This window comes from Microcebus murinus, unplaced genomic scaffold (assembly GCF_040939455.1).
Source record: "Microcebus murinus isolate Inina unplaced genomic scaffold, M.murinus_Inina_mat1.0 scaf064_hap2_Mmur4.0, whole genome shotgun sequence".
Lineage (NCBI taxonomy): Eukaryota > Metazoa > Chordata > Mammalia > Primates > Cheirogaleidae > Microcebus > Microcebus murinus.
The window spans coordinates 21,196-40,968 of record NW_027439010.1 but is presented as its reverse complement, the minus strand read 5'-3'; the positions used below and the strand labels follow the sequence as shown (position 1 = coordinate 40,968).

The following is a 19,773-nucleotide window of genomic DNA, read 5'->3' as shown; positions in this document are numbered from 1 at the left end:
GAAGCTCGAATCCAATAGCTAATCGCCGATTTTTAGCAAGTCCACACCCCGGGGTGGTTGGGGTCCAATCCACCCCGGGCCAGGCCCAGGCCCCTTGGACCGGGCCAGAGAAGGACACAGAGCAGGGTCCGGCCCCCACGGTAGCGGTGCCCGCAGTTCTCCAAGGGCTTGGGGGTTTTCCAGAGGGAGGAGACAGAGGGGATTGATTTCTTCAGAGCCCCCCAAACCACCCCACCCCACCCCACCCCACCCCACCCCACCCATGGGACACATCCCGAGAGACGCCCCTACACTCGCTCCCCTCCCCCATGCGCTGTGCCCCAGCCCTGGCCCTGGGGAATAGGCGGCAGCCCACGCACAGGGCGGGGGGCACAGCTGAAAGGGTTTGTGGGGGAGGGCGGCCCCTGGCTGGGGGCAAAGGTCGAGCGCCCCGCGCGCGCGTGCGCAGTCAGCAGCGGCGGCGCGCTGGGGGTGGGGGGCGGGTAGGTGAAGGAGGCGAGGCGAGGAGAGGAGGGGGGCTGGAAGGTCTCCACCTTGGCGGGTCCACCCGTGGAGGCCCATCTCGCGCGCGCGCGCACGCGTGTGTGTGTGTGTGTGTGTGTGTGTGTGTGGACAGCCCCCCACGCCGCCCCGCCCCTCTCCCCAGTCCCGCGTTGCCCGCCGGACCCGGCCGGCGAGGGGAAGCGCAGAGAGGCTCGGCTTCTTGAGCGGGGCAGGGGCGCCCTCCACCGTCTCCGGCCAAGCCGGCCTGAACGCGCCCGGTCTCGTCTGATCTCCGAAGCTAAGCAGGGTCGGGCCTGGTTAGTACTTGGATGGGAGCCCGCCCGGGAATACCGGGTGCCGTAGGCTTTTGTTTTTTTTGTTTTTTGCCTCTTGTTCTGTCCCCTTTCTGGGAGCGCGGCGGCGGTCCGGGGGATCACCCCCACCCTCAGCGCCCGTCGCGGTGCCTGGCGCCCCAGCCCGCACCGTGGGGCCTCCTCTTGTCCCGAGCCGTGACACCGCCGCCACGCGGCAGCATGCGTGGCATCTGGACTGTCAGGTGTCAGACCAAAGGTCTGGTCTGTGGGAACCGACACGCTGGAGGAAACCTTGAGAGGCTGAGAGGGGAGGGAGTTCCAGGAGAATTCCAGGACGTCATTTTGAGCGAGTATGTGACCAGAACTCGTCCCGTTGCTTTTGGGGTTCTACGGGCTACACGTAGGAATCTTTGGTGGTGGCACTGGATGTTGGGGGATCCGGAGTCACACGCAGACCTGCTCCACAGGCCTCATTTTACTTTTCTTTTCGGATTCATTTTCTGAAAAGGTGTCTCTTATCTCTATGATTACATTTCCTTTTCTCTCTCTCTCCGAGCAGATCATGGGAGTCCACGTATTGAGGTGACATGTATTGCCCGTGCCCCCCTCCCCCCCGTTTTCTGATTCATTTATTTCTCATTTTCTCCCAGCGTATGGTGGGGGTACCAATGTTAAGGTCAGCTGCATCGCCCTGTCCCCGCCTCCCCCCTCGGGTCAGAGCTTCAAGTGCGCCCATGCCCCGGTTGGTGCGCACCCACCCCATTCCTAATGGATGTGCACGCCCATCCCCTCCCCACGCCCGCCCGACACCCACCCGATGAAGGCGATTCCTCTGTGTCCACTTAGGTGTCCATCGGTTCCTACCAATCTGCCGGCGAGCGCGCGCACGTGGCGCTCTTGTGTCCGTTCTTGGGACACTTGGCTTACTGGAACGGGTTCCAGCTCTGGCCGGGAGAACACGAGAGGTGCCCTCTCACCGCTGTTCCTCATAGCTGAACGGCACTCCGTGGTGTCCACGCGCCACATTTCATTAATGCACCCGTGGATCGATGGGCACTCGGGGCGCTTCCACATCTTTGCGATTGTGAATGGCGCCCTAACTGTAACCCTGACCCCTACCCAGCCCAGTCTCCTCTGCCCCAGCCTGAGGCGCTCCTCCCCCGCCAGGCCCGTCACTGTCCTGGTCCCCTGCCTGACCGGCTCCTTCCCGCCCGGCCTGTCACCGTCCTCTGCCCCTGCGTGACACGCTCCTCCCCGCCCGGCCCATCACCTTGGCCCCTGCCTGACTCGCTCCTCCCCACCTCGGGCTCCTCCGTCGCCTGGGCCTTCCAAGGGCTTGGTGTGGACGCTGCTTCCAGGAAGCCCTCCAGGAACCCGGCAGCAGGGCGGCCGCAGCAGTCTCGCGCGGGGCACGTGCCCCCACTGTGCCGCGGGGGCCCAGCCTGGTGTCTTCTCTGAGGCCCTGCGGCTGCCGCTCCCCGCGAGGGGAGAGCCGTGGAGGTGGGGACCGCCTCCTGGTGGGGACGTACACCCAGCTCTCCGCCGCGTCGGATTCCGGGGCTCTCTGTCCTGCCTGCCCGGAGGCCCAGCTGGCCTGCGGGTCCTTAGAGTGGCAGAAACGTCCTCAAGCTGATATTGCCAGTCAGGTGGGTGTCTGCACTTTTGTGCCGGGCACCCCGGGGAGGCCCAGGGGCTGGCTGGACAACGCGGCCTGCTGGGGGTCGGGGGTGCGCTTTGGAGGAGCAACCGATGCCCTTTGGACTTTGCTAGCAGCGTCTGAGGTGTCTCTGAGCCCTGCTCCATGTCGGGGAGAGGAGGAGGAGCAGGAGGAGGAGGAGGAGGAGGAGGAGGTGGCAGGGGCCGTGACCTACAGTCGTGTTCCCGGGGTGGCACGGCATGTGGCTTCTTCCACAGGCTGCTTGGCCTGGGCTCCCTGCACCTGGGCCTTTGGAGGACTGGCCCTGTTCTTGCCGACACTTCCTGCAGGGACCCAGAGCTGGGAGGTTGCATCTCCCAGACCTGGGTCGGGCAGAGCCCCAGCGGGCCATGCCCACAACCTCTCTCAGCACGGGTCCCCCAGAAGGCTTCTTTGGGACCAGGATTCTCTTGCGGGTGACTGTTTAAGGTCTGGCCCCTGGGTGGAGGGGCACCAGGAGTAGAGGAGCAGGAAGGGGAAGGGGGTGGCCAGGCGAGGGGACACTTTGAGGCCAAGTCCAAGCTTCAGCCTGATCCTCCTGGGAACCCCGGGGTGTACATCACACCTCCTGGTTGTCCTGCTCTGAGACCGGGACCCGGGCTTCGCATTTTCACAGCAGCCAGTCGTGGGCTGAGGACACCTGGGGCGTTGGGAACTCCCTGGCTTCTCCTTGGTTTAACATCTGAGCTGCTTGTGAATCGTGCCGCCACACACGCCCGAGTGCAGGTGTCTTCTGCACAGACTGCGGGCCTCGCTCTTCTGAATGCCGCTAGCTCGCCACCCACCCACGGGTGAACCTGGTCAGGGTACTTTCTCTAAGGAGCAGACTCTGACCCCGGCGGGCTACCGGTGTTTTCATTTGCTCCTTTCTTTCTTCCATTTCGGGAAAGGCTTCCTTACTGGGTTTGGAAATCTCCTGTGCCTTTCCTCGCCTATTCTGTCAGCTTTAAATTTCTCTTTCAGTTGCCACCCTCACAGATGTATTAGGAAACTCTTTTCGGAGCATTCATTAGTGAAATGACCCAGATGAAGCTCGAATCCAATAGCTCATCGCCGATTTTTAGCAAGTCCACACCCCGGGGTGGTTGGGGTCCAATCCACCCCGGGCCAGGCCCAGGCCCCTTGGACCGGGCCAGAGAAGGACACAGAGCAGGGTCCGGCCCCCACGGTAGCGGTGCCCGCAGTTCTCCAAGGGCTTGGGGGTTTTCCAGAGGGAGGAGACAGAGGGGATTGATTTCTTCAGAGCCCCCCAAACCACCCCACCCCACCCCACCCCACCCCACCCCACCCCACCCATGGGACACATCCCGAGAGACGCCCCTACACTCGCTCCCCTCCCCCATGCGCTGTGCCCCAGCCCTGGCCCTGGGGAATAGGCGGCAGCCCACGCACAGGGCGGGGGGCACAGCTGAAAGGGTTTGTGGGGGAGGGCGGCCCCTGGCTGGGGGCAAAGGTCGAGCGCCCCGCGCGCGCGTGCGCAGTCAGCAGCGGCGGCGCGCTGGGGGTGGGGGGCGGGTAGGTGAAGGAGGCGAGGCGAGGAGAGGAGGGGGGCTGGAAGGTCTCCACCTTGGCGGGTCCACCCGTGGAGGCCCATCTCGCGCGCGCGCGCACGCGTGTGTGTGTGTGTGTGTGTGGACAGCCCCCCACGCCGCCCCGCCCCTCTCCCCAGTCCCGCGGAGCCCGCCGGACCCGGCCGGCGAGGGGAAGCGCAGAGAGGCTCGGCTTCTTGAGCGGGGCAGGGGCGCCCTCCACCGTCTCCGGCCAAGCCGGCCTGAACGCGCCCGGTCTCGTCTGATCTCCGAAGCTAAGCAGGGTGGGGCCTGGTTAGTACTTGGATGGGAGCCCGCCCGGGAATACCGGGTGCCGTAGGCTTTTGTTTTTTTTGTTTTTTGCCTCTTGTTCTGTCCCCTTTCTGGGAGCGCGGCGGCGGTCCGGGGGATCACCCCCACCCTCAGCGCCCGTCGCGGTGCCTGGCGCCCCAGCCCGCACCGTGGGGCCTCCTCTTGTCCCGAGCCGTGACACCGCCGCCACGCGGCAGCATGCGTGGCATCTGGACTGTCAGGTGTCAGACCAAAGGTCTGGTCTGTGGGAACCGACACGCTGGAGGAAACCTTGAGAGGCTGAGAGGGGAGGGAGTTCCAGGAGAATTCCAGGACGTCATTTTGAGCGAGTATGTGACCAGAACTCGTCCCGTTGCTTTTGGGGTTCTACGGGCTACACGTAGGAATCTTTGGTGGTGGCACTGGATGTTGGGGGATCCGGAGTCACACGCAGACCTGCTCCACAGGCCTCATTTTACTTTTCTTTTCGGATTCATTTTCTGAAAAGGTGTCTCTTATCTCTATGATTACATTTCCTTTTCTCTCTCTCTCCGAGCAGATCATGGGAGTCCACGTATTGAGGTGACATGTATTGCCCGTGCCCCCCTCCCCCCCGTTTTCTGATTCATTTATTTCTCATTTTCTCCCAGCGTATGGTGGGGGTACCAATGTTAAGGTCAGCTGCATCGCCCTGTCCCCGCCTCCCCCCTCGGGTCAGAGCTTCAAGTGCGCCCATGCCCCGGTTGGTGCGCACCCACCCCATTCCTAATGGATGTGCACGCCCATCCCCTCCCCACGCCCGCCCGACACCCACCCGATGAAGGCGATTCCTCTGTGTCCACTTAGGTGTCCATCGGTTCCTACCAATCTGCCGGCGAGCGCGCGCACGTGGCGCTCTTGTGTCCGTTCTTGGGACACTTGGCTTACTGGAACGGGTTCCAGCTCTGGCCGGGAGAACACGAGAGGTGCCCTCTCACCGCTGTTCCTCATAGCTGAACGGCACTCCGTGGTGTCCACGCGCCACATTTCATTAATGCACCCGTGGATCGATGGGCACTCGGGGCGCTTCCACATCTTTGCGATTGTGAATGGCGCCCTAACTGTAACCCTGACCCCTACCCAGCCCAGTCTCCTCTGCCCCAGCCTGAGGCGCTCCTCCCCCGCCAGGCCCGTCACTGTCCTGGTCCCCTGCCTGACCGGCTCCTTCCCGCCCGGCCTGTCACCGTCCTCTGCCCCTGCGTGACACGCTCCTCCCCGCCCGGCCCATCACCTTGGCCCCTGCCTGACTCGCTCCTCCCCACCTCGGGCTCCTCCGTCGCCTGGGCCTTCCAAGGGCTTGGTGTGGACGCTGCTTCCAGGAAGCCCTCCAGGAACCCGGCAGCAGGGCGGCCGCAGCAGTCTCGCGCGGGGCACGTGCCCCCACTGTGCCGCGGGGGCCCAGCCTGGTGTCTTCTCTGAGGCCCTGCGGCTGCCGCTCCCCGCGAGGGGAGAGCCGTGGAGGTGGGGACCGCCTCCTGGTGGGGACGTACACCCAGCTCTCCGCCGCGTCGGATTCCGGGGCTCTCTGTCCTGCCTGCCCGGAGGCCCAGCTGGCCTGCGGGTCCTTAGAGTGGCAGAAACGTCCTCAAGCTGATATTGCCAGTCAGGTGGGTGTCTGCACTTTTGTGCCGGGCACCCCGGGGAGGCCCAGGGGCTGGCTGGACAACGCGGCCTGCTGGGGGTCGGGGGTGCGCTTTGGAGGAGCAACCGATGCCCTTTGGACTTTGCTAGCAGCGTCTGAGGTGTCTCTGAGCCCTGCTCCATGTCGGGGAGAGGAGGAGGAGCAGGAGGAGGAGGAGGAGGAGGAGGAGGTGGCAGGGGCCGTGACCTACAGTCGTGTTCCCGGGGTGGCACGGCATGTGGCTTCTTCCACAGGCTGCTTGGCCTGGGCTCCCTGCACCTGGGCCTTTGGAGGACTGGCCCTGTTCTTGCCGACACTTCCTGCAGGGACCCAGAGCTGGGAGGTTGCATCTCCCAGACCTGGGTCGGGCAGAGCCCCAGCGGGCCATGCCCACAACCTCTCTCAGCACGGGTCCCCCAGAAGGCTTCTTTGGGACCAGGATTCTCTTGCGGGTGACTGTTTAAGGTCTGGCCCCTGGGTGGAGGGGCACCAGGAGTAGAGGAGCAGGAAGGGGAAGGGGGTGGCCAGGCGAGGGGACACTTTGAGGCCAAGTCCAAGCTTCAGCCTGATCCTCCTGGGAACCCCGGGGTGTACATCACACCTCCTGGTTGTCCTGCTCTGAGACCGGGACCCGGGCTTCGCATTTTCACAGCAGCCAGTCGTGGGCTGAGGACACCTGGGGCGTTGGGAACTCCCTGGCTTCTCCTTGGTTTAACATCTGAGCTGCTTGTGAATCGTGCCGCCACACACGCCCGAGTGCAGGTGTCTTCTGCACAGACTGCGGGCCTCGCTCTTCTGAATGCCGCTAGCTCGCCACCCACCCACGGGTGAACCTGGTCAGGGTACTTTCTCTAAGGAGCAGACTCTGACCCCGGCGGGCTACCGGTGTTTTCATTTGCTCCTTTCTTTCTTCCATTTCGGGAAAGGCTTCCTTACTGGGTTTGGAAATCTCCTGTGCCTTTCCTCGCCTATTCTGTCAGCTTTAAATTTCTCTTTCAGTTGCCACCCTCACAGATGTATTAGGAAACTCTTTTCGGAGCATTCATTAGTGAAATGACCCAGATGAAGCTCGAATCCAATAGCTCATCGCCGATTTTTAGCAAGTCCACACCCCGGGGTGGTTGGGGTCCAATCCACCCCGGGCCAGGCCCAGGCCCCTTGGACCGGGCCAGAGAAGGACACAGAGCAGGGTCCGGCCCCCACGGTAGCGGTGCCCGCAGTTCTCCAAGGGCTTGGGGGTTTTCCAGAGGGAGGAGACAGAGGGGATTGATTTCTTCAGAGCCCCCCAAACCACCCCACCCCACCCCACCCCACCCCACCCCACCCCACCCATGGGACACATCCCGAGAGACGCCCCTACACTCGCTCCCCTCCCCCATGCGCTGTGCCCCAGCCCTGGCCCTGGGGAATAGGCGGCAGCCCACGCACAGGGCGGGGGGCACAGCTGAAAGGGTTTGTGGGGGAGGGCGGCCCCTGGCTGGGGGCAAAGGTCGAGCGCCCCGCGCGCGCGTGCGCAGTCAGCAGCGGCGGCGCGCTGGGGGTGGGGGGCGGGTAGGTGAAGGAGGCGAGGCGAGGAGAGGAGGGGGGCTGGAAGGTCTCCACCTTGGCGGGTCCACCCGTGGAGGCCCATCTCGCGCGCGCGCGCACGCGTGTGTGTGTGTGTGTGTGTGTGTGTGTGTGTGTGTGTGTGTGTACAGCCCCCCACGCCGCCCCGCCCCTCTCCCCAGTCCCGCGGAGCCCGCCGGACCCGGCCGGCGAGGGGAAGCGCAGAGAGGCTCGGCTTCTTGAGCGGGGCAGGGGCGCCCTCCACCGTCTCCGGCCAAGCCGGCCTGAACGCGCCCGGTCTCGTCTGATCTCCGAAGCTAAGCAGGGTCGGGCCTGGTTAGTACTTGGATGGGAGACCGCCCGGGAATACCGGGTGCCGTAGGCTTTTGTTTTTTTTGTTTTTTGCCTCTTGTTCTGTCCCCTTTCTGGGAGCGCGGCGGCGGTCCGGGGGATCACCCCCACCCTCAGCGCCCGTCGCGGTGCCTGGCGCCCCAGCCCGCACCGTGGGGCCTCCTCTTGTCCCGAGCCGTGACACCGCCGCCACGCGGCAGCATGCGTGGCATCTGGACTGTCAGGTGTCAGACCAAAGGTCTGGTCTGTGGGAACCGACACGCTGGAGGAAACCTTGAGAGGCTGAGAGGGGAGGGAGTTCCAGGAGAATTCCAGGACGTCATTTTGAGCGAGTATGTGACCAGAACTCGTCCCGTTGCTTTTGGGGTTCTACGGGCTACACGTAGGAATCTTTGGTGGTGGCACTGGATGTTGGGGGATCCGGAGTCACACGCAGACCTGCTCCACAGGCCTCATTTTACTTTTCTTTTCGGATTCATTTTCTGAAAAGGTGTCTCTTATCTCTATGATTACATTTCCTTTTCTCTCTCTCTCCGAGCAGATCATGGGAGTCCACGTATTGAGGTGACATGTATTGCCCGTGCCCCCCTCCCCCCCGTTTTCTGATTCATTTATTTCTCATTTTCTCCCAGCGTATGGTGGGGGTACCAATGTTAAGGTCAGCTGCATCGCCCTGTCCCCGCCTCCCCCCTCGGGTCAGAGCTTCAAGTGCGCCCATGCCCCGGTTGGTGCGCACCCACCCCATTCCTAATGGATGTGCACGCCCATCCCCTCCCCACGCCCGCCCGACACCCACCCGATGAAGGCGATTCCTCTGTGTCCACTTAGGTGTCCATCGGTTCCTACCAATCTGCCGGCGAGCGCGCGCACGTGGCGCTCTTGTGTCCGTTCTTGGGACACTTGGCTTACTGGAACGGGTTCCAGCTCTGGCCGGGAGAACACGAGAGGTGCCCTCTCACCGCTGTTCCTCATAGCTGAACGGCACTCCGTGGTGTCCACGCGCCACATTTCATTAATGCACCCGTGGATCGATGGGCACTCGGGGCGCTTCCACATCTTTGCGATTGTGAATGGCGCCCTAACTGTAACCCTGACCCCTACCCAGCCCAGTCTCCTCTGCCCCAGCCTGAGGCGCTCCTCCCCCGCCAGGCCCGTCACTGTCCTGGTCCCCTGCCTGACCGGCTCCTTCCCGCCCGGCCTGTCACCGTCCTCTGCCCCTGCGTGACACGCTCCTCCCCGCCCGGCCCATCACCTTGGCCCCTGCCTGACTCGCTCCTCCCCACCTCGGGCTCCTCCGTCGCCTGGGCCTTCCAAGGGCTTGGTGTGGACGCTGCTTCCAGGAAGCCCTCCAGGAACCCGGCAGCAGGGCGGCCGCAGCAGTCTCGCGCGGGGCACGTGCCCCCACTGTGCCGCGGGGGCCCAGCCTGGTGTCTTCTCTGAGGCCCTGCGGCTGCCGCTCCCCGCGAGGGGAGAGCCGTGGAGGTGGGGACCGCCTCCTGGTGGGGACGTACACCCAGCTCTCCGCCGCGTCGGATTCCGGGGCTCTCTGTCCTGCCTGCCCGGAGGCCCAGCTGGCCTGCGGGTCCTTAGAGTGGCAGAAACGTCCTCAAGCTGATATTGCCAGTCAGGTGGGTGTCTGCACTTTTGTGCCGGGCACCCCGGGGAGGCCCAGGGGCTGGCTGGACAACGCGGCCTGCTGGGGGTCGGGGGTGCGCTTTGGAGGAGCAACCGATGCCCTTTGGACTTTGCTAGCAGCGTCTGAGGTGTCTCTGAGCCCTGCTCCATGTCGGGGAGAGGAGGAGGAGCAGGAGGAGGAGGAGGAGGAGGAGGAGGTGGCAGGGGCCGTGACCTACAGTCGTGTTCCCGGGGTGGCACGGCATGTGGCTTCTTCCACAGGCTGCTTGGCCTGGGCTCCCTGCACCTGGGCCTTTGGAGGACTGGCCCTGTTCTTGCCGACACTTCCTGCAGGGACCCAGAGCTGGGAGGTTGCATCTCCCAGACCTGGGTCGGGCAGAGCCCCAGCGGGCCATGCCCACAACCTCTCTCAGCACGGGTCCCCCAGAAGGCTTCTTTGGGACCAGGATTCTCTTGCGGGTGACTGTTTAAGGTCTGGCCCCTGGGTGGAGGGGCACCAGGAGTAGAGGAGCAGGAAGGGGAAGGGGGTGGCCAGGCGAGGGGACACTTTGAGGCCAAGTCCAAGCTTCAGCCTGATCCTCCTGGGAACCCCGGGGTGTACATCACACCTCCTGGTTGTCCTGCTCTGAGACCGGGACCCGGGCTTCGCATTTTCACAGCAGCCAGTCGTGGGCTGAGGACACCTGGGGCGTTGGGAACTCCCTGGCTTCTCCTTGGTTTAACATCTGAGCTGCTTGTGAATCGTGCCGCCACACACGCCCGAGTGCAGGTGTCTTCTGCACAGACTGCGGGCCTCGCTCTTCTGAATGCCGCTAGCTCGCCACCCACCCACGGGTGAACCTGGTCAGGGTACTTTCTCTAAGGAGCAGACTCTGACCCCGGCGGGCTACCGGTGTTTTCATTTGCTCCTTTCTTTCTTCCATTTCGGGAAAGGCTTCCTTACTGGGTTTGGAAATCTCCTGTGCCTTTCCTCGCCTATTCTGTCAGCTTTAAATTTCTCTTTCAGTTGCCACCCTCACAGATGTATTAGGAAACTCTTTTCGGAGCATTCATTAGTGAAATGACCCAGATGAAGCTCGAATCCAATAGCTCATCGCCGATTTTTAGCAAGTCCACACCCCGGGGTGGTTGGGGTCCAATCCACCCCGGGCCAGGCCCAGGCCCCTTGGACCGGGCCAGAGAAGGACACAGAGCAGGGTCCGGCCCCCACGGTAGCGGTGCCCGCAGTTCTCCAAGGGCTTGGGGGTTTTCCAGAGGGAGGAGACAGAGGGGATTGATTTCTTCAGAGCCCCCCAAACCACCCCACCCCACCCCACCCCACCCCACCCCACCCCACCCATGGGACACATCCCGAGAGACGCCCCTACACTCGCTCCCCTCCCCCATGCGCTGTGCCCCAGCCCTGGCCCTGGGGAATAGGCGGCAGCCCACGCACAGGGCGGGGGGCACAGCTGAAAGGGTTTGTGGGGGAGGGCGGCCCCTGGCTGGGGGCAAAGGTCGAGCGCCCCGCGCGCGCGTGCGCAGTCAGCAGCGGCGGCGCGCTGGGGGTGGGGGGCGGGTAGGTGAAGGAGGCGAGGCGAGGAGAGGAGGGGGGCTGGAAGGTCTCCACCTTGGCGGGTCCACCCGTGGAGGCCCATCTCGCGCGCGCGCGCACGCGTGTGTGTGTGTGTGTGTGTGTGTGTGTGTGTGTGTGTGTGTGTGTACAGCCCCCCACGCCGCCCCGCCCCTCTCCCCAGTCCCGCGGAGCCCGCCGGACCCGGCCGGCGAGGGGAAGCGCAGAGAGGCTCGGCTTCTTGAGCGGGGCAGGGGCGCCCTCCACCGTCTCCGGCCAAGCCGGCCTGAACGCGCCCGGTCTCGTCTGATCTCCGAAGCTAAGCAGGGTCGGGCCTGGTTAGTACTTGGATGGGAGACCGCCCGGGAATACCGGGTGCCGTAGGCTTTTGTTTTTTTTGTTTTTTGCCTCTTGTTCTGTCCCCTTTCTGGGAGCGCGGCGGCGGTCCGGGGGATCACCCCCACCCTCAGCGCCCGTCGCGGTGCCTGGCGCCCCAGCCCGCACCGTGGGGCCTCCTCTTGTCCCGAGCCGTGACACCGCCGCCACGCGGCAGCATGCGTGGCATCTGGACTGTCAGGTGTCAGACCAAAGGTCTGGTCTGTGGGAACCGACACGCTGGAGGAAACCTTGAGAGGCTGAGAGGGGAGGGAGTTCCAGGAGAATTCCAGGACGTCATTTTGAGCGAGTATGTGACCAGAACTCGTCCCGTTGCTTTTGGGGTTCTACGGGCTACACGTAGGAATCTTTGGTGGTGGCACTGGATGTTGGGGGATCCGGAGTCACACGCAGACCTGCTCCACAGGCCTCATTTTACTTTTCTTTTCGGATTCATTTTCTGAAAAGGTGTCTCTTATCTCTATGATTACATTTCCTTTTCTCTCTCTCTCCGAGCAGATCATGGGAGTCCACGTATTGAGGTGACATGTATTGCCCGTGCCCCCCTCCCCCCCGTTTTCTGATTCATTTATTTCTCATTTTCTCCCAGCGTATGGTGGGGGTACCAATGTTAAGGTCAGCTGCATCGCCCTGTCCCCGCCTCCCCCCTCGGGTCAGAGCTTCAAGTGCGCCCATGCCCCGGTTGGTGCGCACCCACCCCATTCCTAATGGATGTGCACGCCCATCCCCTCCCCACGCCCGCCCGACACCCACCCGATGAAGGCGATTCCTCTGTGTCCACTTAGGTGTCCATCGGTTCCTACCAATCTGCCGGCGAGCGCGCGCACGTGGCGCTCTTGTGTCCGTTCTTGGGACACTTGGCTTACTGGAACGGGTTCCAGCTCTGGCCGGGAGAACACGAGAGGTGCCCTCTCACCGCTGTTCCTCATAGCTGAACGGCACTCCGTGGTGTCCACGCGCCACATTTCATTAATGCACCCGTGGATCGATGGGCACTCGGGGCGCTTCCACATCTTTGCGATTGTGAATGGCGCCCTAACTGTAACCCTGACCCCTACCCAGCCCAGTCTCCTCTGCCCCAGCCTGAGGCGCTCCTCCCCCGCCAGGCCCGTCACTGTCCTGGTCCCCTGCCTGACCGGCTCCTTCCCGCCCGGCCTGTCACCGTCCTCTGCCCCTGCGTGACACGCTCCTCCCCGCCCGGCCCATCACCTTGGCCCCTGCCTGACTCGCTCCTCCCCACCTCGGGCTCCTCCGTCGCCTGGGCCTTCCAAGGGCTTGGTGTGGACGCTGCTTCCAGGAAGCCCTCCAGGAACCCGGCAGCAGGGCGGCCGCAGCAGTCTCGCGCGGGGCACGTGCCCCCACTGTGCCGCGGGGGCCCAGCCTGGTGTCTTCTCTGAGGCCCTGCGGCTGCCGCTCCCCGCGAGGGGAGAGCCGTGGAGGTGGGGACCGCCTCCTGGTGGGGACGTACACCCAGCTCTCCGCCGCGTCGGATTCCGGGGCTCTCTGTCCTGCCTGCCCGGAGGCCCAGCTGGCCTGCGGGTCCTTAGAGTGGCAGAAACGTCCTCAAGCTGATATTGCCAGTCAGGTGGGTGTCTGCACTTTTGTGCCGGGCACCCCGGGGAGGCCCAGGGGCTGGCTGGACAACGCGGCCTGCTGGGGGTCGGGGGTGCGCTTTGGAGGAGCAACCGATGCCCTTTGGACTTTGCTAGCAGCGTCTGAGGTGTCTCTGAGCCCTGCTCCATGTCGGGGAGAGGAGGAGGAGCAGGAGGAGGAGGAGGAGGAGGAGGAGGTGGCAGGGGCCGTGACCTACAGTCGTGTTCCCGGGGTGGCACGGCATGTGGCTTCTTCCACAGGCTGCTTGGCCTGGGCTCCCTGCACCTGGGCCTTTGGAGGACTGGCCCTGTTCTTGCCGACACTTCCTGCAGGGACCCAGAGCTGGGAGGTTGCATCTCCCAGACCTGGGTCGGGCAGAGCCCCAGCGGGCCATGCCCACAACCTCTCTCAGCACGGGTCCCCCAGAAGGCTTCTTTGGGACCAGGATTCTCTTGCGGGTGACTGTTTAAGGTCTGGCCCCTGGGTGGAGGGGCACCAGGAGTAGAGGAGCAGGAAGGGGAAGGGGGTGGCCAGGCGAGGGGACACTTTGAGGCCAAGTCCAAGCTTCAGCCTGATCCTCCTGGGAACCCCGGGGTGTACATCACACCTCCTGGTTGTCCTGCTCTGAGACCGGGACCCGGGCTTCGCATTTTCACAGCAGCCAGTCGTGGGCTGAGGACACCTGGGGCGTTGGGAACTCCCTGGCTTCTCCTTGGTTTAACATCTGAGCTGCTTGTGAATCGTGCCGCCACACACGCCCGAGTGCAGGTGTCTTCTGCACAGACTGCGGGCCTCGCTCTTCTGAATGCCGCTAGCTCGCCACCCACCCACGGGTGAACCTGGTCAGGGTACTTTCTCTAAGGAGCAGACTCTGACCCCGGCGGGCTACCGGTGTTTTCATTTGCTCCTTTCTTTCTTCCATTTCGGGAAAGGCTTCCTTACTGGGTTTGGAAATCTCCTGTGCCTTTCCTCGCCTATTCTGTCAGCTTTAAATTTCTCTTTCAGTTGCCACCCTCACAGATGTATTAGGAAACTCTTTTCGGAGCATTCATTAGTGAAATGACCCAGATGAAGCTCGAATCCAATAGCTCATCGCCGATTTTTAGCAAGTCCACACCCCGGGGTGGTTGGGGTCCAATCCACCCCGGGCCAGGCCCAGGCCCCTTGGACCGGGCCAGAGAAGGACACAGAGCAGGGTCCGGCCCCCACGGTAGCGGTGCCCGCAGTTCTCCAAGGGCTTGGGGGTTTTCCAGAGGGAGGAGACAGAGGGGATTGATTTCTTCAGAGCCCCCCAAACCACCCCACCCCACCCCACCCCACCCCACCCCACCCCACCCATGGGACACATCCCGAGAGACGCCCCTACACTCGCTCCCCTCCCCCATGCGCTGTGCCCCAGCCCTGGCCCTGGGGAATAGGCGGCAGCCCACGCACAGGGCGGGGGGCACAGCTGAAAGGGTTTGTGGGGGAGGGCGGCCCCTGGCTGGGGGCAAAGGTCGAGCGCCCCGCGCGCGCGTGCGCAGTCAGCAGCGGCGGCGCGCTGGGGGTGGGGGGCGGGTAGGTGAAGGAGGCGAGGCGAGGAGAGGAGGGGGGCTGGAAGGTCTCCACCTTGGCGGGTCCACCCGTGGAGGCCCATCTCGCGCGCGCGCGCACGCGTGTGTGTGTGTGTGTGTGTGGACAGCCCCCCACGCCGCCCCGCCCCTCTCCCCAGTCCCGCGGAGCCCGCCGGACCCGGCCGGCGAGGGGAAGCGCAGAGAGGCTCGGCTTCTTGAGCGGGGCAGGGGCGCCCTCCACCGTCTCCGGCCAAGCCGGCCTGAACGCGCCCGGTCTCGTCTGATCTCCGAAGCTAAGCAGGGTCGGGCCTGGTTAGTACTTGGATGGGAGACCGCCCGGGAATACCGGGTGCCGTAGGCTTTTGTTTTTTTTGTTTTTTGCCTCTTGTTCTGTCCCCTTTCTGGGAGCGCGGCGGCGGTCCGGGGGATCACCCCCACCCTCAGCGCCCGTCGCGGTGCCTGGCGCCCCAGCCCGCACCGTGGGGCCTCCTCTTGTCCCGAGCCGTGACACCGCCGCCACGCGGCAGCATGCGTGGCATCTGGACTGTCAGGTGTCAGACCAAAGGTCTGGTCTGTGGGAACCGACACGCTGGAGGAAACCTTGAGAGGCTGAGAGGGGAGGGAGTTCCAGGAGAATTCCAGGACGTCATTTTGAGCGAGTATGTGACCAGAACTCGTCCCGTTGCTTTTGGGGTTCTACGGGCTACACGTAGGAATCTTTGGTGGTGGCACTGGATGTTGGGGGATCCGGAGTCACACGCAGACCTGCTCCACAGGCCTCATTTTACTTTTCTTTTCGGATTCATTTTCTGAAAAGGTGTCTCTTATCTCTATGATTACATTTCCTTTTCTCTCTCTCTCCGAGCAGATCATGGGAGTCCACGTATTGAGGTGACATGTATTGCCCGTGCCCCCCTCCCCCCCGTTTTCTGATTCATTTATTTCTCATTTTCTCCCAGCGTATGGTGGGGGTACCAATGTTAAGGTCAGCTGCATCGCCCTGTCCCCGCCTCCCCCCTCGGGTCAGAGCTTCAAGTGCGCCCATGCCCCGGTTGGTGCGCACCCACCCCATTCCTAATGGATGTGCACGCCCATCCCCTCCCCACGCCCGCCCGACACCCACCCGATGAAGGCGATTCCTCTGTGTCCACTTAGGTGTCCATCGGTTCCTACCAATCTGCCGGCGAGCGCGCGCACGTGGCGCTCTTGTGTCCGTTCTTGGGACACTTGGCTTACTGGAACGGGTTCCAGCTCTGGCCGGGAGAACACGAGAGGTGCCCTCTCACCGCTGTTCCTCATAGCTGAACGGCACTCCGTGGTGTCCACGCGCCACATTTCATTAATGCACCCGTGGATCGATGGGCACTCGGGGCGCTTCCACATCTTTGCGATTGTGAATGGCGCCCTAACTGTAACCCTGACCCCTACCCAGCCCAGTCTCCTCTGCCCCAGCCTGAGGCGCTCCTCCCCCGCCAGGCCCGTCACTGTCCTGGTCCCCTGCCTGACCGGCTCCTTCCCGCCCGGCCTGTCACCGTCCTCTGCCCCTGCGTGACACGCTCCTCCCCGCCCGGCCCATCACCTTGGCCCCTGCCTGACTCGCTCCTCCCCACCTCGGGCTCCTCCGTCGCCTGGGCCTTCCAAGGGCTTGGTGTGGACGCTGCTTCCAGGAAGCCCTCCAGGAACCCGGCAGCAGGGCGGCCGCAGCAGTCTCGCGCGGGGCACGTGCCCCCACTGTGCCGCGGGGGCCCAGCCTGGTGTCTTCTCTGAGGCCCTGCGGCTGCCGCTCCCCGCGAGGGGAGAGCCGTGGAGGTGGGGACCGCCTCCTGGTGGGGACGTACACCCAGCTCTCCGCCGCGTCGGATTCCGGGGCTCTCTGTCCTGCCTGCCCGGAGGCCCAGCTGGCCTGCGGGTCCTTAGAGTGGCAGAAACGTCCTCAAGCTGATATTGCCAGTCAGGTGGGTGTCTGCACTTTTGTGCCGGGCACCCCGGGGAGGCCCAGGGGCTGGCTGGACAACGCGGCCTGCTGGGGGTCGGGGGTGCGCTTTGGAGGAGCAACCGATGCCCTTTGGACTTTGCTAGCAGCGTCTGAGGTGTCTCTGAGCCCTGCTCCATGTCGGGGAGAGGAGGAGGAGCAGGAGGAGGAGGAGGAGGAGGAGGAGGTGGCAGGGGCCGTGACCTACAGTCGTGTTCCCGGGGTGGCACGGCATGTGGCTTCTTCCACAGGCTGCTTGGCCTGGGCTCCCTGCACCTGGGCCTTTGGAGGACTGGCCCTGTTCTTGCCGACACTTCCTGCAGGGACCCAGAGCTGGGAGGTTGCATCTCCCAGACCTGGGTCGGGCAGAGCCCCAGCGGGCCATGCCCACAACCTCTCTCAGCACGGGTCCCCCAGAAGGCTTCTTTGGGACCAGGATTCTCTTGCGGGTGACTGTTTAAGGTCTGGCCCCTGGGTGGAGGGGCACCAGGAGTAGAGGAGCAGGAAGGGGAAGGGGGTGGCCAGGCGAGGGGACACTTTGAGGCCAAGTCCAAGCTTCAGCCTGATCCTCCTGGGAACCCCGGGGTGTACATCACACCTCCTGGTTGTCCTGCTCTGAGACCGGGACCCGGGCTTCGCATTTTCACAGCAGCCAGTCGTGGGCTGAGGACACCTGGGGCGTTGGGAACTCCCTGGCTTCTCCTTGGTTTAACATCTGAGCTGCTTGTGAATCGAGCCGCCACACACGCCCGAGTGCAGGTGTCTTCTGCACAGACTGTGGGCCTCGCTCTTCTGAATGCCGCTAGCTCGCCACCCACCCACGGGTGAACCTGGTCAGGGTACTTTCTCTAATGAGCAGACTCTGACCCCGGCGGGCTACCGGTGTTTTCATTTGCTCCTTTCTTTCTTCCATTTCGGGAAAGGCTTCCTTACTGGGTTTGGAAATCTCCTGTGCCTTTCCTCGCCTATTCTGTCAGCTTTAAATTTCTCTTTCAGTTGCCACCCTCACAGATGTATTAGGAAACTCTTTTCGGTGCATTCATTAGTGAAATGACCCAGATGAAGCTCGAATCCAATAGCTAATCGCCGATTTTTAGCAAGTCCACACCCCGGGGTGGTTGGGGTCCAATCCACCCCGGGCCAGGCCCAGGCCCCTTGGACCGGGCCAGAGAAGGACACAGAGCAGGGTCCGGCCCCCACGGTAGCGGTGCCCGCAGTTCTCCAAGGGCTTGGGGGTTTTCCAGAGGGAGGAGACAGAGGGGATTGATTTCTTCAGAGCCCCCCAAACCACCCCACCCCACCCCACCCCACCCCACCCCACCCATGGGACACATCCCGAGAGACGCCCCTACACTCGCTCCCCTCCCCCATGCGCTGTGCCCCAGCCCTGGCCCTGGGGAATAGGCGGCAGCCCACGCACAGGGCGGGGGGCACAGCTGAAAGGGTTTGTGGGGGAGGGCGGCCCCTGGCTGGGGGCAAAGGTCGAGCGCCCCGCGCGCGCGCGCGCGCGCGCGCGCGTGCGCAGTCAGCAGCGGCGGCGCGCTGGGGGTGGGGGGCGGGTAGGTGAAGGAGGCGAGGCGAGGAGAGGAGGGGGGCTGGAAGGTCTCCACCTTGGCGGGTCCACCCGTGGAGGCCCATCTCGCGCGCGCGCGCACGCGTGTGTGTGTGTGTGTGTGTGTGTGTGTGTGGACAGCCCCCCACGCCGCCCCGCCCCTCTCCCCAGTCCCGCGTTGCCCGCCGGACCCGGCCGGCGAGGGGAAGCGCAGAGAGGCTCGGCTTCTTGAGCGGGGCAGGGGCGCCCTCCACCGTCTCCGGCCAAGCCGGCCTGAACGCGCCCGGTCTCGTCTGATCTCCGAAGCTAAGCAGGGTCGGGCCTGGTTAGTACTTGGATGGGAGCCCGCCCGGGAATACCGGGTGCCGTAGGCTTTTGTTTTTTTTGTTTTTTGCCTCTTGTTCTGTCCCCTTTCTGGGAGCGCGGCGGCGGTCCGGGGGATCACCCCCACCCTCAGCGCCCGTCGCGGTGCCTGGCGCCCCAGCCCGCACCGTGGGGCCTCCTCTTGTCCCGAGCCGTGACACCGCCGCCACGCGGCAGCATGCGTGGCATCTGGACTGTCAGGTGTCAGACCAAAGGTCTGGTCTGTGGGAACCGACACGCTGGAGGAAACCTTGAGAGGCTGAGAGGGGAGGGAGTTCCAGGAGAATTCCAGGACGTCATTTTGAGCGAGTATGTGACCAGAACTCGTCCCGTTGCTTTTGGGGTTCTACGGGCTACACGTAGGAATCTTTGGTGGTGGCACTGGATGTTGGGGGATCCGGAGTCACACGCAGACCTGCTCCACAGGCCTCATTTTACTTTTCTTTTCGGATTCATTTTCTGAAAAGGTGTCTCTTATCTCTATGATTACATTTCCTTTTCTCTCTCTCTCCGAGCAGATCATGGGAGTCCACGTATTGAGGTGACATGTATTGCCCGTGCCCCCCTCCCCCCCGTTTTCTGATTCATTTATTTCTCATTTTCTCCCAGCGTATGGTGGGGGTACCAATGTTAAGGTCAGCTGCATCGCCCTGTCCCCGCCTCCCCCCTCGGGTCAGAGCTTCAAGTGCGCCCATGCCCCGGTTGGTGCGCACCCACCCCATTCCTAATGGATGTGCACGCCCATCCCCTCCCCACGCCCGCCCGACACCCACCCGATGAAGGCGATTCCTCTGTGTCCACTTAGGTGTCCATCGGTTCCTACCAATCTGCCGGCGAGCGCGCGCACGTGGCGCTCTTGTGTCCGTTCTTGGGACACTTGGCTTACTGGAACGGGTTCCAGCTCTGGCCGGGAGAACACGAGAGGTGCCCTCTCACCGCTGTTCCTCATAGCTGAACGGCACTCCGTGGTGTCCACGCGCCACATTTCATTAATGCACCCGTGGATCGATGGGCACTCGGGGCGCTTCCACATCTTTGCGATTGTGAATGGCGCCCTAACTGTAACCCTGACCCCTACCCAGCCCAGTCTCCTCTGCCCCAGCCTGAGGCGCTCCTCCCCCGCCAGGCCCGTCACTGTCCTGGTCCCCTGCCTGACCGGCTCCTTCCCGCCCGGCCTGTCACCGTCCTCTGCCCCTGCGTGACACGCTCCTCCCCGCCCGGCCCATCACCTTGGCCCCTGCCTGACTCGCTCCTCCCCACCTCGGGCTCCTCCGTCGCCTGGGCCTTC

The 19,773-nt window shown here is 63.8% G+C and overlaps 6 pseudogenes; all 6 read left to right on the top strand.

Annotated features, from left to right (window-relative positions):
• Positions 1-730: 730 nt before the first annotated feature.
• On the top strand, positions 731-849 carry LOC142869227 (uncharacterized; annotated as a pseudogene).
• Positions 850-4,246: 3,397 nt separating this feature from the next.
• LOC142869231 (uncharacterized) lies at positions 4,247-4,365 on the top strand (annotated as a pseudogene).
• Positions 4,366-7,784: 3,419 nt separating this feature from the next.
• Positions 7,785-7,903, top strand: LOC142869217 (uncharacterized; annotated as a pseudogene).
• A 3,421-nt stretch (positions 7,904-11,324) lies between these two features.
• Positions 11,325-11,443, top strand: LOC142869216 (uncharacterized; annotated as a pseudogene).
• A 3,397-nt stretch (positions 11,444-14,840) lies between these two features.
• LOC142869235 (uncharacterized) lies at positions 14,841-14,959 on the top strand (annotated as a pseudogene).
• Positions 14,960-18,377: 3,418 nt separating this feature from the next.
• On the top strand, positions 18,378-18,496 carry LOC142869225 (uncharacterized; annotated as a pseudogene).
• Positions 18,497-19,773: the final 1,277 nt, after the last annotated feature.